We start from the raw sequence: 13,500 nt of genomic DNA, 5'->3' as shown, positions 1-13,500 counted from the left end.
CAACTGTGACCCCCTTACAATGCCTACTGGGTTAATTTCTCCCCACTCTGCCCCCTTTTCAAGTTCTCCCCCTTTGTTTATCACCCCCTCTTTATGCGATAGACAAAATGGCGGCCGCCGCTTCCTGATTTCCACCGATTCGAATGTTTACTAAGATCTAACAACCAATCAGAATTGCGCTCGCGCACGGCAAGGTGCGCGCACCCAGCGCGCACGCTGCGCGCTTACAGATATATATATTGATTTAAATACTATTTTCTCAGGAAATACTGAACAGATTTACACCAGACCTGCAAAAGGCACTTCATGGACCTTATGGCTACCTCTCTGCCAAATTTCACATAATTCTGTTCAGCCGTTCGGGCTGTAGCCCTGTCTAAAGGTCCTATGGAAAAATGCATGGGAAAAACGCGTTTTGGGACCCCCCTTTTATCTCGGCCCCCGCTTGACGAATCCCCCCGAGACTTTCAGGGTAGGAGCGGAGCGTAGCGCCCCACCTATTTTGAAAAATTCGCGAGGATTCGTCTACCGGCGCCAAAGTTATTCAAAATAGAATGTTGCGGATTTCCTATGGAAACGTGGTCCTAACTATAACTACCTACTGGCGACCGCCAGTAGGTAATATATATATATATATATATATATATCGCCAGTAGGTAGTTATAGTTAGGACCTTGTTTCTATTCAAAAAGCATTTTTTCTTTTGCCAATATCTTTGGCGCTGTTTGACGAATCTTCACGAAATTGTCCAAACTAATGGTTCACTCAAGTCAGCTTCTGTCTTGGAAGTTTCGGGGTGATTCTTCAAGCGGGGGCTGAGAAAAAGAGGGGGTTGCAAAACGCGTTTTCCCGATGTTAATTTCCATAGGAACTTTAGACAAGGATACAGCCCGAACTGCTGAATGGAATTACATCAAATTTAGCAAAGAGGTAGGTCTTGGTCCAGAAAGCGTGCTTTTTAAAAAAAATTGTGTAAATCTGTTCAGTAGTTACTGAGAAATTTAAAAATAAAAAATATTGATATCTGAGCACCGAGAAGGGTTCACAAACCCTCCCGAGCATGAGCTTTATTCTGATTGGCTGCCAACACTCCAAACCAGGAAGTGTTGGCAGCCATCTTTTGACTCAGTAAAACCAAGTCACAAGAAAACAGTAAAACAAAGATAAAAAACAAGAAAAAGGGGCAAGGTAGAAACATCCTGACCCCCTAGACCTGCTCAGCGGGTTCCACAAGGACCCCTAGGGTAAAAGAAAGCATTTATTTTATAATTTTGGCTGAATTCACGCTGGGTGCGCGAATCTGGCCAAAGTAATTGAAAAAATGTAAGCGCGGGCTCCCGCACTTCATTTGTTTCAAGTCCCTGGGTGGGCCAGGTCACGGGGTAAATTCTTAATTATGGTATGGGGGTCTGTGGGGGCCCCCACAGCCCCGGGGACCTCCACCTGCCCAGGCCTTTGTTTATCATATGTGGGTCACACGGCCCACCCACAGCCCCGGGGGAACCGCCATCACCCTGGGGCTTCAATTAATTTAAGTGTGGGGGGCTCCTGCCCCTCTTCACACTGCCCCGGCGACCATCACCTCCCAGAGCAATTTTAAATAGTGGCCGGTGGTCTGTTGTGGACCCCCGGCCCCGGGGACCACCACCCCCGGGGCTTTAAAAATGCAGGGAGGGGGCTGCAGGGCCCCCTCCTGGAGCCCTCAATGGCCCTGGGGACCGCCACTCCCCAGGGCTGGCTCCTGCAATGTCCCGGGGTGCCCAACCCCGGGACATTGCTGTTTGCTATGGCAGGGCGGGATAGCAAACACTGCTTTGCTTCATGGAAGCGAGAGCAGGAAACTTGCTCTCCCTTCAATGAAGCAAAGCAGAATTGCGTTTGGGCAAAAGGAGCTGCATGTTTGCAGCTCCCCTTGCCCAAAAGCAATGCAGGCTCTTACAGGAGGCGGGGAGCCGGCTGGGGCCGCAGGGGCATTGGGGCTTCCCCCTGCGGTCCCCATCAAGGAAGCCAGGACCTGGGGATGGGGTCCCCGGGGCCAAAAGTGGCCCAGGGAAGGGGGCCACACAGCCCCCCTCCCAAATAAAAAAATAAAAAATAAATAAAAAAGAGGTAATGCCCCGGGGTATTGGGTCCCCGGGCAGATAAAGACCCAGGAGGGGGGCCACACGACCCTCTCCATTAAAAAGTAAAACAATTGGTATATGTGGCCATGCCCTGGGGAATGGGGTCCCCGGGGCTGAAAAAAGATTGAAAGAACGTGGGCCACACAGCCCCCCTTCTAACAATTTTTTTTTTTTTAAGGCCGGCATCTCGCCAGAGGCCCCGCCCCCTCCCTGCACCACTCTGAAAACTGTTGCCGAACACACCCACCTCGGTAGGATGTGAGCGTCTGATCCACAGGAACGACGAGAATGTTCCCACACTACCTACACCTATCCACAGAAGAGTGAGTTAACAACACCCTGTCTGCAGAAAGACAAAGGGAGATGTGGGGACACAAAACGGTGAAGGATAAGTTTCAGATCCCCCAGCTGGCTTTCGTCCAAGGGTTAGCGTAGAGGAAGGACCCATAGAGGAGACAAATAGGACATCATTAAAGACCAACCTTCCCTCCCACTCCTTTAACTACTCTCACACTATTTTAAAGGGTTATATTACTGTACATCTTTTCTTGTCTTACCAGCTGGACATCTCAATGGGCTTTCAAAGGAATGACTCTGATGCAGCAGGTTAGTGGTTCCTTACAAGAAATGGCGTAATAACTGGGTACCACTCAATAAACCTCCTCTAGGAATAGAAGGTGAATTTGACTCCTAATTAGAGGAATGGGGCTACACTACGTGAGGTGAAAGGAAAATAGGAGAACCCTTCTACGAAGAGGACCAAAAATACTACCAACAAAGTAGCCAAATGCCTATAGTGTAGAAATACTATCCCTTGGGGGAAATACCTCTAAAAGGTCCGCTCGACAAGTAAACCAAAATGTACAAATATGCAGTCTCAGAACCTCTAGCGCGCACCGCGCGTGTCAATTGCTCTCTGCATGTGCCAATATCGAAAAAGTAAGTTTTTAGATCCCCAACGCGCACCGCGCGTTTCACTACAATTCCAAAACAAAAACAGTTGCAATATCAACACAGCAACTATAACGCGCACCTCGCGTGTCAAGACAGTTCTTTGCTATGAACTGTGCACCTCGTACTCATTTGCGAAATCAAACACTCGCTCCCAGTTTCTTTACTGGTCTGGCAACAAAGAATCCACTAATTACTACCCTGGAGGCGGGGAGGGACTACTGAGACTGAAGCAGTCTCTACGAATTCTCACGGGTGCAGAATGGAGGGAAGGGAGGTCAGGAAAACCTTAAATGCGGCGGATACGGGAGGGAACTACCCAATACAACAGCGACATAAAGCAGGCTTACCGCTAGGTTGCGAGGACAATAATAGTGCGTTCGAAAGCGGAGTAATCCTCTCGCTAGGCGACTCGAACAAACACCATCAGGGGCTCTCTCTAGAAAACATCAACAATCGGATACGAGGGAAATCTGGAACAGCTAAGGAGTAGCCAAGCAAGGAAACAGGATTTGAGGAACTGAAAGCCAAGCACTTGCTTCTGGGCGACGCCCACTATTTAAAGGAGGGAGCGTATGCAAACTCCACCTCCATAGTCCTCGAGCAGGGAGCGTCTCAAAAGAGCATGCCATCTTGTTTAAACTTTATTGTTCCCACGAAGCCCATTTGATCAGACAAGAGGCCCGATGTGTAACACAAACACGCCCCCAGCGCGGTCTAATTTGGGGAATTTAATCCCCTTGAATACTGAGGGTCCAAGGGGCCAACTAGCCCACCAGGTACCTCCAGTAAACACCACACAGCTGGATTGCAGAGAGGTGATCCGAGGCCATGCTCCTTTTTACACCACTCTTCAAACGTGCCTCTTGGCGCACTGCTGGTGGAGAGATGAGTTCCTCTTGTGTCCTGAAGACCTCAGGACACAAGTGGACTTCATCCCCCAAGCAGCAGTGCACCAGGAGGCACATTTGCAGAGTGTTGTAAAAAGGGGGCATGGCCTCCACAAACTGTCAGCAATCCAGTTGTGTGGGGCTTACTGGAGGTACCTGGTGGGCTAGTTGGCCCCCAGGTACCCTCATGAGGAAAGGGAACTTTATCTCCAACCAAGAGCACGCCAGGAGGTGCTATTGCAGAGTGGTGGCGAAAGGGTGTGTGGCCTGTGTCTACCTCTCAGCAATCCCACTGTGTTGGGCTTACTGGAGGTAAGAGGTTGGCTAGTTGGCCCCTAAGGACCCCCAGCAGTGAAGGGGATTTCAATCCCCAGCCAAGAGCACGCCAGGGAGTGCGTGGGCAAAGGGGGCGTGGCCTGGTATGAGAACTTAGCAATCCTTCTGTGTGGTACTTACTGGAGGTAATAGGAGGGGGTAGTTGCCCCCAAGGATGTCTTTGGGGGCCAACTACCCCTCTTGTTTCCTCCAGTAAGTCCCACACAGTAGTATTGCTAAGACATCTTCGGAGGCCACGGCCCCTTTCTCCACCACTCTGCAAAACGCGCCTCCTGGCAGACTATAGGATGGAGGATAAAGTTCACTTTACTCCTGAGGGACTTTGGGGGCCAAGAAGCCCTCCTGTTACCTCCTGTAAGTCCTACGCAGCGGGATTCCTGAGAGCTGGTCAGAGGTAAGGGAACCAGAGAGAGCCTAGGCACTATCAATGATTTCATCATTAACAGCAGTCTCATCCTGAGATCCAATTACCAATGTACCCAGATATCATCATGGTTAATCCCAGCACAATCAGAGTGTCAACACAAAAAACACATAGTTTCAATTAATCTAAAGTAGAGTTTCCCAAAACGAGTTGCATCTCAGTCGATCATTCTTCTTATGCATATATGTGAACAACATTCTAGATCTCATTGAATAGCTAAACTCGACATGATGGACACCTCTACATATCAGCAAGGACATATATTATATATTATATTTGTTCACTAGCTGATAAAATAAACAAGAGGAGATAAGATGGAGGAATCAAAGAGAAGGAGAGAAAGAGGAATACATAGAGAATGAGAAATGCAAACAGAAAAATGATAATCAATTAAAAGTATATATATAATATGTATATTTATATATACAGAGGATGAGAGAGAGACAAAACAGACAATTTGTGTGACATTATGAGATATCCCATTGAGCAATGGATTACAAAAATGTATGTAATTCCACATCTGTATTGAGACCCCATGGGATCTCAGTTCCAATTATTATAATGCATTTGGATTCTGCTTTTCTTAATGTCAATCCTTGATCACCCCTCTAATTCTCCAAGGAATACGTTCAATGTCACAGAATGACAAATTGCTCATATCACCACCATGATCTTATTTTTGGACATAGCATATGTATAGTCTCTGTTGATGATTGCTCTCATGTGTTGCAGGATGAGCAGTTTTAATTTTTAATAGTGCTGCCAATGTATTTCTTTCCACAGCTGCACTCTAAACCATACACCACATGTGGTGTTTCACACAGTTTCTTGTCTCTAATGATCCTTTTCTCCCCACTGCATCTTACAATATCCCTACGATTTTGTCCATACTGACATGCTTTACATTTTTTACACTTAAAGAAACCCTTGATCTTCAGCCAGTCCAAACTTTTCTCTCCTTGATCTGGTTTGTGAAAGTACCTGTGTGTCAAAAGATCACTCAGGGATGGTGCCTTCCTGTATGTTATGCTAGGGCATTCTATGGTACTATCCCTCAGGTCTTCATCTCTCCTGAGTACGCTCCAGTGGTTCTATATGGCCCGCTTGATGTATTATATAGCATAATGAATCTAAGGCCAGTCTGATCATTATTCTCTCTTTCTTCTCGATTCCTAGCATGAAATAGATGTTCCCTCCTCCGTTTCATATCTCTACACTTGGCATTGTCTAGTACCATCCCTGGATAACATCGTCTCATGAATCTAGCACACATCGCATCCAATTGTTTTAAAAATTCAATGTCCTCGGAGCAATTTAGGATGGGCACTGTTTGCAGCCAGGATACTGTTACAAGCCATTGAATCCTGAAATAAGGTGGTACAGATGTTGTTCTTCTCAATATACACATCTATGTCCAAATAGTCTAGCTCGCTGTTGTTCATAGTCTAAGTGAAGTTTAATTGGAGAGCATTGTTGGTAAGAGACTAAAAAAATCCTCCCGTTCTTCCTTCGCTACTTCCCAAATTAAAAAAAGGCCTTCTATACAGCGTACCCAAACTATCACTTTCTCCATTATCTCTTTATTCTCTTCTGTCCACACAGATATATATCTACAAAAGGTGCTAAGTTCCTTAGAGACAAAACACACTGTGGCTCTGCATCTTTCCCAAGAGTGATTTATTTCATTATTGCAACAATATTCCTCAACACATTTTGGAGCTCTCGGCTCCTTGTTCACGAGTAAATTAACCGCCCATCCTTTCTCGTTTATCACACACCACGTGATTTTCAATGAACATAGAGGAAATAGAAAAAGACTAGTGAGGGTCTTGCCACATGGTTGTTACACAATCTCAAAATTCCTTTAAATAATCACAGAGTACAAAAACTATCATTTCACAATATGATTCATAAAATAAATCAGAATTCATGCATCTTTTCATATTCAAATAACAGTGCGGGTCGACAGGTTTCTATATGATGAAGTTGTTACATATATTAAGGGTTATTTATTTGTAATTCAAGTTATATTTATAGTATTTATAGTTACATATATAGGAATGTTGTTGCCATGAAATAAATCATGCTTGGGAAAGCAGCAGAGCTGCGGTGTGTTTTGTCTCTGAGGAACTTAGCGCTTTTTGTGGATATGCAGGGGACCGCTACCCCGCCGCGAGCTTACTGTGGAAAAGAGCTTAGCAGACAGCGACCATTTGTTGTGGAATATATATATATATGGTCCAGTTGAAGGCATATCGCCGAAACGCGTAGACCGTTTGTATCCCCTACCTTGGAGATGGAATAAATTATAAGAAAAATCCAACCTGCTTCGAGTCCTGATTGGGGTGCTGTGGATGCCTGTTACTACCGGACGGGTAGTTTTGGTGAATTCCTTAATATATATATATATTCACTGAAAAAACCATAGGTTTCACACATGTTATAGTTAGCGGAAATTTTACTGATAAAAAACCAATGAAATTCCCCCGTTATAGTTAGTGTAGGCAACTATAACTCACGCGACCGCAATCCTCTGCTGATGCTAATACTGTATTTAGACACTTATTTGCCCATGTCTTCTTCCATACATTTTTAGCTATACATATATTACAAATATTTTTTTTTCATAAAGACACATATGTCATCAGCAGAAGATTGCGGTCGCGTGAGTTATAGTTGCCTGCACTAACTATAACGGGGGAATTTCATTGGTTTTTTATCAGTAAAATTTCCGCGCGCCGCGCGCCCACTTTACGCAGTTAGTGCCGTGCACGCACGGTGGGCACTCGGTGCGCTACGCGCACCGCGTGCCCACGTTACGCTAGATGGTCCATGTACGCACGATGCGCTTCGCGCACCGTGCGCACATGGAGGACATATGATGCACTTCGTTTTGAAAGGTAATATTTTAATTTTTCGTATATTTTATAAGCCATGCACAAATGGTGCCCTTCGGGCACCATTTGCACACGGGGTGGAGAGAGTGTGGATAATTTTTTTTTTTATTATTATTTTTTTTAATATTTTAGTTTATCTCAGGTGTAATACGCCATGCTCAATTGGTGCCCTTCGGGCACCAATTGCACACGGGGTGGAGAGAGTGTGGATAATTTTATTTTTTTTTACATTTTTTACCGTACGCGTATGGTAAGCATAATCGGCGAAATTACCGAAAAAATAAAAATTCCGTTTTTGGCCTTGGGGGATCTTTGGGGACTCCCTCAACATGGCTATGTGTGTGGGAGCTGTCTAAACAGCCCCTTTACATGTTTTTGGGCTTTATATTTTAAAAATCACTCTCAGTGCGAGAGAGAAAATGGCGGCCGCCGCTTCCTGGTTTCGGCCGATTCGAATGTTTACTTAGATCTAAGAGCCAATCAGAATCGCGCTCGCGCACGCCACCGTACGCGTACGGTAAGCGTACCGTAAGCGCACCGTAAGCTGGCTCAGATATATATATTGATTTAAAGGCTATTTTCTCAGAATCTACTGAACAGATTTACACCAAACCTACAAAAGGCACTTCCTTGACCTGAGGACTACCTCTCTGCCAAATTTCTAGTAATTCTGTTCAGCCGTTCGGGCTGTAGCCCTGTCTAAAGGTCCTATGGAAAAATGCATGGGAAAAACGCGTTTTGGGACCCCCCTTTTATCTCAGCCCCCGCTTGACGAATCCCCCCGAGACTTTCAGGGTAGGAGCGGAGCGTAGCGCCCCACCTATTTTGAAAAATTCGCGAGGATTCGTCGACCGGCGCCAAAGTTATTCAAAATAGAATGTTGCGGATTTCCTATGGAAACGTGGTCCTAACTATAACTACCTACTGGCGACCGCCAGTAGGTAATATATATACACCCTTATTCATGCACTAAAAAACATGAACTGCAAATTTTGCAATTATGCCGATGATATCCAACAACTGTTCGAGCTTGACAACTCCCCTGTGCATAGGAATCCTTACAACAAACCATACATTTTAACCCCGATTGGATGAACAGTAACCATCTTAAACTTAAGGGGACAAATGCGAGATTGTTACTATGAAAAGCAAGATTGATTACTGGAATGCCTCCTTCTGGCCTCCTGACATGGAAGACACCCTCCGTCCCCTAAGGAATCCGTACAAAGCTTTGGTGTTCTTATCAATGGCGAGTTATCAATGAAACCACAGATAGCTGCAGTGATAAACTGTTGCTTTCTATTGATCTGCAGAATAAGGAACATTTCTAAGTTCCTCACCTTAGATGTTCTCATCCAAGTTGTAATTGCCTTGGTCATATTTTTACAAGACTATTATAATTCTCTCTATGCTAGTCTTCCTAAGACTCTTCTTCACAGGTTCCAAATAGTTACAATTTCAGGCTGCCCGCCTAATAGTTCGGCAACCCAAACACAGTCATATCACCGCCTTATTGAGGGATCTCCATTGGCTGCCCTTGGAACACAAGATTTTTTTTCAAAATAGGCAGCATCATTCTTAAATCTCTTGACGAGAAAAGTCCTGCATTCATCACTTTTCCACTTTTGCAATATGCACCAAACAGGACACTGCTTTCATCCTCTAAGAACCTCTTGTTGGTACCTGACTTAAAAATAAACTGAAAATAGGTGGTTCCTGATTTTCTGTCCTTGCCCCCTGCATTTGGAACTCTTTTCCTCTTGAGATACGAATAGCCTTGAGCTATAATAAATTCAGACAATCTCTTAAAACCTGGCTTTTCCGGCATGCACATAATTAAAGTTTCTCTTTCTCGGCAATCTGTTTGGTCAGTCCTCTTGTGCTACAGAATCATGAAACTATTTGGTGTATGTACATTTAACAAATGTCCATAAAAAAAAAAAAGTGGCACAGAGAAAGAGAGAAGAGGTAGTTGTTTTTGAGGATTGAAAAATACATATGAAATTGTGGCATGAGTTTTAGAGGAAGATTTTGTGAGAAACATAAATGCATGAGGCTGGTCCCAGAGTGAAGGAGAGGAAGGTTTATGTGTACTTGTTGGTGTAGTGGTTGCGGGCATTAACTATGAGTGCTTTTGACAAGGGTTTAAACCCCACCTAAAAGGGCCACATGCATCAACCAATTTTGCGTTCGCAAATGGGCTAATTTAAAGAATCGGCCCGTTTGCGAACGCAAAAAAAGGCTTTTTACATGTATCAAACCCTATTTTGCGATTCGGTAACCTGTTACCAAATCACAAAATGGGTTAGCTATTTGCTATTTGAAAGGGGCATGTTTAAGGCATCTCTTCCAAATAGCGAATCGCAGCGGTATGTATGAATGTTTTGTGGCCATGAAAGGGGTCGCAAAACATTCGCAACTTACGGCCAACTTCAAGTTGGTGGTAACCCATATACAAATGGGAAGGGATCCACAAGGGGCCCCTTCCCCTTTGGGAATGGTGGTGAAAAGCTTTTTAAGAGCAGGCAGAGGTCCCATGGCACAGGGTGATGTAAAACCTATAATACATATACCCCCCAGCCTCTGAACAGCACTGACATCAACTGCACTTCTCATTTGCACTACAACGTTCTGGTGTCATGAAGCACATTCCACTCACTAAAAAGATTCAGTTCAGAAAAGAGCCAGACATAAGTAGTGGGTGACATCTTTGGCGCCATGATTCCCAACATAGGAGTAGGTTTAAATGACCAGAAGAATAGAAAGCTGTCTACATTGGTTGGCCATCTTGCAACCAATAGAGAGGGTGTGCCGACTGCTATTAATAAAGAACTTGTGGTAATTTGGACGATGGTTTTGCAGAACAGGCTTGATTTACATAACTTACTCGCAAAACAAGTCATAGTCTTTCGCATTTTATTTGTCCAACTGTGCTGCACATATGTGCCTAGCAAGAGTAGTGAAATTAATACATTTGTCACTAACATTACTGAGGTTCCTAAAAAAAAAAAAGAGTTGTAAGAAACAGGTGGCTGGTAAGCTATAGGGAAAGGATTTTCTGCAGCTGGTAGATCGCTTAGTAGTGGCATTGGTAATGGATTATTAGTAACTATATTGATTGCCATACTAATCATTGCAGTCTTTGTGAAATCCTTATTTCTTTTCCTAAGGGGAATTAAACTAATGGCTGCCAAGAACGGATCAAAATGCAAGGGAGAAGAACTGGTGACAAAGGGGAATAGAAGAAAAAGAAAGAGAAAAGCAGGAACTTGAGGAGATGTAGAATCATATTTATGTCGAATGATAAAGGGACCTAAAAGAGTCCTGACGTAAGCAGAAAATGCCAATCACTGGTATATGGAATAAGGTTTCAAGGGATGTAATGTGTGATGCCTCTTTGAGACATCAGAGGGGGAATTGGTGGTGTATATTATTAAACACTTTGTAAAAACATTTAAATTAACCTGCAAACCGCAATAAATATAGTGTGTGATTTGCACATAAATGTTGACCAATAGTTCCTGTAAGCCTTGATTTAAAATAGCTCATGTTAAGTTGCAATGCTTTGCAGTCTTCTGTGTATTTTTCTTTTTCTTTTTTCAGGAGCCAAGCTGGACCAGTCAATGTTAATTAAAATGCATTATGTTTTCTTTTTTCTTTTTGGGAATGTTTATCTGCGTGTGTTCCTTGGAGAGCTGAATAATGAACTCTGCACCTGCAAAAAGGAACGTTTTGAACGAATTGTATCATCCCAATATCTCCACTGCGCAGTAACTAGGAAAAAGACTGAAACTGTTATCACAAAATGCTCGATCCTAATTGGTTCTCTTCATGGAAATCCTAAGGCGTTGCCTTAAACTTAGAAAGCATGCTTTAAGCCATGCATTGCTGAGTTAGTTAGATCAAGTGCCTTTCCACTCTCCTTTAAAGTATACACTTATTTTGCCCCCTTTACAGCTGGTCTATGCTCCTGCCCGAAAGAGTTAGACTATTTGGCAAATCCTTTCTCGCTTCACTGAAGGAATCTTTATTTGATTCCGCCTTTAGATATTTTATTTTGCTAACACCTTTTCCCTGACTTAGCACCAATTTACCTAACTTCTCTAGTTTAGCGAATTAGGGAACTTTCCCTTCATTGGAAAAGTAGCCTGTTTTGATTTGCACTAAAGATCTGCAGGGTGCAAATCGACAGTATCATGTGCGTATCCCTGCCCTCTCACTCCTGCCCACTGTGGTCCATTGTGCTACCCCATTTGCATGCCCTCCCATGGTCAGCTTTCAGCCACTTTCCCCTATCCCCCATCCCTCCGCCATCCGTTGTCCATGTGCACGCCCCTGCACCATTTTGCCTGCTCTCTGCAACCTGTTTTTGAGGGTCACAAAAAGGAGCACATATAAAGAGGGATAACAGACTTAAATCATTTTTTTGTGGTTTTAAACTTATTTTAAGAATTCTTGTGAGTTCTCAGTGATTTTACCATGTCCTCGTCTGCAATTTGATGAGCCACTTCTGAAAGAAAACTGTTTCCTCTCATAATTTTCTCAAATTCACAATATCTTCCTCAGCCATGTGAGAATCACATCTAAACTACTAAGTAAAACACACACTTCCAAATGCCATACATGTCAACACACCCGATTCAGGTAGGCGACTCCCGGTTTGTAAATCCCAAAATAGTTTATTTTAGCAGTCTCCCGTCTAAAATTGCCTTAGGTTCAATACAATTCAATGAGGAAAATAAATTATTCCTGCTTCTTCCTTCCAAATGTTGGCATGTATGAACTTCAGCATCAGCCGGTCAGTTGATTCCCCAGTGCTCTACTGCAGCCTCCCACAGTGTTCTAATGAGGAACTGCAGCGCTAGCATTCTTTTTCATGGCAAAAAAAAACCATGTGGCACACCTGAAGCCATAGTGATTAAATCTAAGCTATAAAATTTAAAACATTTCCTTTGGAAATTAACAAAACAAGGTGGATTGTTTTGCCACAGAAGTTATGGTTAGTGTTGAAGAAAGCAAATTGAGGACACCTTTTTTAAGAGTTCTCAAATATTTTCCTCATCCATTTTAGTAAAACATTCAGACTGAAACCTATACTTTCAGCACCAGTAGCAGCCTGCCAGTTAAATGCCTGGTGATCAACTACAGCTTTAGACAGTGTTGCAATGAGCAACTAAAGTGCTAACATTCTGTATATATGACAACAGTGTGACACACCTGAGCACCATCTTGATCCAATCACAATCAGAACTGCAATAAACATTTTCATTTATGAAGCTAAACCACAAAGAAATAGGAAAAGTGAGCACATGCGGCAAACCTACTCTACGGCACCTACCTCTAAGTATCCTATAGTAGGAATTTGATTAGTAAATTTACTGTCCTTTAGTTAAGGTTGACACCTTTCCTTGAGAGAAATACTGCTCATTTTTGTATTTTTTAAGTGCCTGCAAAGGCCTGGACGTGATACTAAATAGGACTGTACACAAAATCGTATGTATTCATTCATGACATGACTTTTCTGACTTTGTTTACTTTATTTATTGCTAACGGATCATTAACACAGTTCTAGGACTCATTTAAAACTGTTGTCTATTTACATGTACATTTGACATCTGTAGAGGTCAGGGCAAAAATGCCGGCTTTTCCTGATTTTGCTTGTTTTTGTACCGGCCGAGACATCAAAATACCAGTGGTGCTCGTAGAAAACCAACCGGGTGGCAACCTTAAAAGATAGGAAGAGACTTTGACTGGACTTAGAAATATAAAACCAATTGTACGGGCTGGATATATATGGAAGAGCGACTTTGGGGCCACCTCACTTATTCCTAAATTGTGAATTGACCCTAAATCAAATAAAATTCACATACAGTTTGTAC

General features: G+C 43.4%; 1 protein-coding gene across 4 annotated transcripts in view; it reads right to left on the bottom strand.

Annotated features, from left to right (window-relative positions):
* The window catches only part of LOC146833782 (dimethylaniline monooxygenase [N-oxide-forming] 2-like), a 343,718-nt gene that overhangs the window by 117,367 nt on the left and 212,851 nt on the right, over positions 1-13,500 (bottom strand). The gene's annotated exons all lie outside the window — the stretch shown is intronic.

Source organism: Triturus cristatus, chromosome 4_2 (assembly GCF_964204655.1).
Source record: "Triturus cristatus chromosome 4_2, aTriCri1.1, whole genome shotgun sequence".
Classification (NCBI taxonomy): domain Eukaryota; kingdom Metazoa; phylum Chordata; class Amphibia; order Caudata; family Salamandridae; genus Triturus; species Triturus cristatus.
Note: the sequence above shows the minus strand (reverse complement) of the source record. Positions and strands in the feature narration are given on the sequence as shown.